Genomic DNA, 4,564 nt, shown 5'->3' on the forward strand with positions numbered 1-4,564 from the left:
GTCTTGAAATTTTTAGGCCCAGTGGCCATTGTTAGGGGTTTTGTCCGCCGTCTTTGATGGGCCCCATCTTCCCATGTAATAGATCGGATCATCTTCCTAGTGCCTCTCAATCTCATTGAGATGGCACCTATTATGGAGAATTGGGTCTGGATTTGCAGAAAGGAAAGTTTTTTACGTACCCAAAAGTTTTCTTCAATTTCTTAGATAAAAGTGAAGCAATTTGAGGCAATGCACAATCAGTTGAGCTTTTTTACGTACCCAAAAGTTTTCTTCAATTTCTTAGATAAAAGTGAAGCAATTTGAGGCAATGCACAATCAGTTGAGCAGACCACTGGCGTGAAGGAACTTCTGACATCTTCAGCAGCTACCTTGCTACTTCAAGCAGCTAGCAGCTGGGCCGTTTTGTCGTCTATTTTCGAACGTTTCTGCGGCTTGTGTCTGAATTGTGTTTCGTCTCCGAAAATCTGAGCAAGAGATAAGGCATAGTTTTTGTTGCTGCAAGTGTATTCAAAGGTTTCATTACCCTACTACGAGTATATCTTTATGATTGCTAATTGGAAATTGGTTCAATAGATATTAATAGTTTACCATAAAACTTCGATTTCAATTATTCTCCTTTAATCTCTAAAGATGACCCTCGAAATAATTTCAGAAAGGTGAAAAATGTCCGACCGGCAGATTTCCCCCTTTTGGTAATCTCAAAATATTCAAATCGGTTTTCATTAGTTTTAGTGATGCGCCAAATAACAGCTATCAAGTTACAGCTACCTTTGTTGAGGTGCCCACTTTTGAAAATTTTCGTTTTGTTAGAATTGATGTAAAATTGCAAACCTTTAAAAAGTTAGGTGGACGAAATTGTGTTTCTTAATAGATTCTGACCACACCTCAACCGATTTTCAACAGCTTTCAGAGTTGACGAAGTTTGAAAAGAGTTTGTCCTCAGCGATTTCAGCATCTTCAAATGTCCTCCCAATATTCAAGATATCCTTCAGACTTGTGATTCTTGTCGTTGAATGTGGTTTATCCAAAGCCAATAATTTTATTTCTCTGCTGTACTTACATAGGTACTAAATGACTAACATCCTCCACTGAGGTCAATTAGAATATTTCTCCCTGAGGTTTAATAAAAAATAAAGAAAAGAAACACATAAATAAAATGAGTTCAGGCACCTAACAATATAATAATAAAAGGATTTTTTTTTCTTCATTTTTAAACAAATATTAATGAGGATTAAATATGGCGGATTAAAGGGGGTTGGCCTGTAAGCTGTAAGGCTGTTGTGGTTATTTTGCTAGAATTTAGTATGCATTATTATTTATGCCTGTTATAGAGATATTAGATTGGTGGAATAATAGGGATACTCACATACCTAGGTACTAAATGACTAACATCCTCCACTGAGGTCAATTAGAATATTTCTCCCTGAGGTTTAATAAAAAATAAAGAAAAGAAACACATCACTGCATTAGAAAAGTGGCGAACAGCCACATGATTTGTCATTTTCCCTCGCTTATCCCAAAACGGCCAAGATACAGAAGGTGTAAGATTAAGAAGAGGAAACCTATACGAAGCAGCCAAGTGCAGAACACGCCCCAGTAAAATTGCCAATAGAGCTAAAGAACTGAAACATTATTGTGGAATACCTATTCAGTACCTACTTGAAACTCCTCAAAAATATTATAATATTCACTCCTATCGCCAGGAAAAGAGAAGTAAGCTTACAGAATTAGCAATCAGCTCTACGGCCAGTAATACCTCTTAATCCCCCAGAAAAAAATACACCCACTTGCTGAAATCATCCTCCAGAAAAATGTATATCTATTTGCTTGTACCATCATCTTCTTCTTCTTCTTTTAATATTATAGTACCTAGGGTTATCTACATGTAGAGTTACTTAGTTAACTACACCTGCGAAAACATTTGTATATTGTGCATGTAAATAGGCGAAAATTCTACTAGTTCTGTAGTAAGCTTACAGAATCAGCAATTAGCTCTACGGCCACCAATACCTCTTAATCCCCAGAAAAAAATACATTCACTTGCTGAAATCATCCTCCAGAAAAATGTATAAGTATCTATTTGCTTGTACCAATGTACCATCGTCTTCTTCTTCTTCTTCTTCTTCTTCTTCTTCTTCTTCTTCTTCTTCTTCTTCTTCTTCTTCTTTTAATATTATAGTACCTAGGCTTTTCTACATGTAGAGTTACTTAGTTAACTACACCTGCGAAAACATTTGTATATTGTGCATGTAAATAGGCGAAAATTCTACTAGTTCTGTGAAGGTGATATTTGGTTCATACCCTATCTGGTGGGAGATCTCGATAAAATGGTCCCCATTGTTTTCTTTCGAATGAATTAATTTATTATATGAAGTATAGGTACACATATACTATAAGTACTTAGATACGATACATGTTAGGTACTTGGGTACATACATAAAATATATCTAATTAACTCTTTTCAATGCCTAACTAAAAATATACCTACTAGAAAATGGAGAGTATAATCTGCATAGTAATACACAGCAGAGCTCCCAACTGAAAGACAAATTTCATAATTTAGTTTGTTAGGTATGGAATATGTGCGTATGTAAATAAAGAAATTTAAAAATTATAGGTATAGTTAGGAACCTCTCTTTATAAAGGAAGAGAAACAAAGAAAACTTTTGGATATTGTTCCATGACCTCCAATACTCAAAGTGTTGGATTTTGTTGTATTCAAATTCGAAGATATAAATTTCGTATTCATCTCTTGTGCGGAACGTCCCAGCAATAAACACTAAGCGCCTAAACTTCACCATCCAGTCCGATCTGAGAGAATTTATTGACTCAAATCATTCCAACTATAACAAAGCTTTTGGTCAACATTTTTCCAGGGCGGGTTTTTGAGGGGGAGACTTTCTGGGACACCTGTGATAGAAGGTTGGAGAGAAAAATGTCGTTTGCGTTTGGAAATTTGGTTTGCAAAATCAGGTAAAATGATTTCGAAATGTCTCTTTCGTAAAATTAGGTAGAGGCTCTTTTTCTGAGTGAGTTCAACAGGTATAGGAATAAAATGTCCCTTTACCTTTAGTAATGTTATGATGTATAAGTGGTTCGGTGAGCTGTAGAACTAGGAATAAGGTTCTCTGCAGGACTAAAGGTCCTATCGAGCACTAAATCTAATAAGGAAATGTTCTTAATGTATTCAAAATGTTTGCCAAAGTTCATCACAATCCATTCCAGAGTAATGGTGAAGGAAAGGAAAATCTTAAGACGTCCTTTACAAACGACCCAACTGCTAAATCTACTCTCTGCTTAAAATTAGGTAGAGGCTCTTTTTCTGAGTGAGTTCAACAGGTATAGGAATAAAATGTCCCTTTAACTTTAGCGCAGGAGTCTGAACAAGGTCTTATGTTTTGTCGATACGTAGGTACGAAACATACCTACTTAATATTCCAGCTCTTATCTCTAAACCCAGATCTGTAAAAACTGATGGCTCCTGTGTGACCCCGAGGGACCAGCTTTCCATCAACACTGGAGTGTAATAATTACTAGCATATCATAAAATGGATGTACTGATGACGAATGAAATGATCGAGTTAAAAACGTAGATTTCACTTCTTTCGCTAAACTATTCAAAGTCTCTTTACCTTTCTATTCTGCTTCCTCGTGTTTTCCAGTGTCTGGTTACACTTCACGGCATCGCTACAGATCCTTTTCCAGTCCCGGGTCAAAGTTTCGTATCGGGCTCTAAGTTCGGTGGCGAAGTTCGAATCGGTATTGTTTTCGTTCAACAGTTGATTCTCCAGCAATAAACACTAAGCGCCTAAACTTCACCGTCCAGTCCGATCTGAGAGAATTTATTGACTCAAATCATTCCAACTATAACAAAGCTTTTGGTCAACATTGTTCCAGGGCGGGTTTTTGAGGGGGAGACTTTCTGGGACACCTGTGATAGAAGGTTGAAGAGAAAAATGTCGTTTGCGTTTGGAAATTTGGTTTGCAAAATCAGGTAAAATGATTGCGAAATGTCTCTTTCGTAAAATTAGGTAGAGGCTCTTTTTCTGAGTGAGTTCAACAGGTATAGGAATAAAATGTCCCTTTACCTTTAGCGCAGGAGTCTGAACAAGGTCTTATGTTTTGTCGATACGTAGGTACGAAACATACCTACTTAATATTCCAGCTCTTATCTCTTATCCATTTACTTTGTCCTGTATGGGAATGATACCCATATCACTCATTCACATCCCGTATAAAAACCATATTTTTTCGGTATGCCCACCCATTTTTCAGACGAATCTACTTGGAGTAGGTGTTACCTTGTCAGCGGAAAAAATGTCCTCTCACCTGATTAATATACCAGGCCTGAGATATTTTTATTGGGTAATATCAACCCATGGGGTCTCCAAATGACAGAGGAGAAAACAATAGAGATTTTCCCATGGACCATAAGTGTCAGGGCCTCTGTTCTCGGTCATAAATTTATGGAACGCTCGGAATAAAAAAATTAACTAGACAGTAAAGAGACGCGTTCATAAAATTTCAATTCCTTGTTTTTATTATTTTGATTTTTTTTTTCTTC

The 4,564-nt window shown here is 36.6% G+C and overlaps 1 long non-coding RNA gene across 1 annotated transcript; it reads left to right on the forward strand.

Moving 5' to 3' along the window:
- The first annotated feature begins 788 nt into the window (after positions 1 to 788).
- Positions 789 to 1,459, forward strand: LOC113465479. Its single transcript, XR_003390180.1, has 2 exons — positions 789 to 1,064; positions 1,375 to 1,459. It is a non-coding gene; the product is annotated as an uncharacterized LOC113465479 (long non-coding RNA).
- The last annotated feature ends 3,105 nt before the right edge of the window (positions 1,460 to 4,564 follow it).

The sequence above is a fragment of the Diaphorina citri genome, unplaced genomic scaffold (assembly GCF_000475195.1).
Source record: "Diaphorina citri unplaced genomic scaffold, Diaci psyllid genome assembly version 1.1 scaffold113, whole genome shotgun sequence".
NCBI classification, from domain to species: Eukaryota; Metazoa; Arthropoda; class Insecta; order Hemiptera; family Psyllidae; genus Diaphorina; species Diaphorina citri.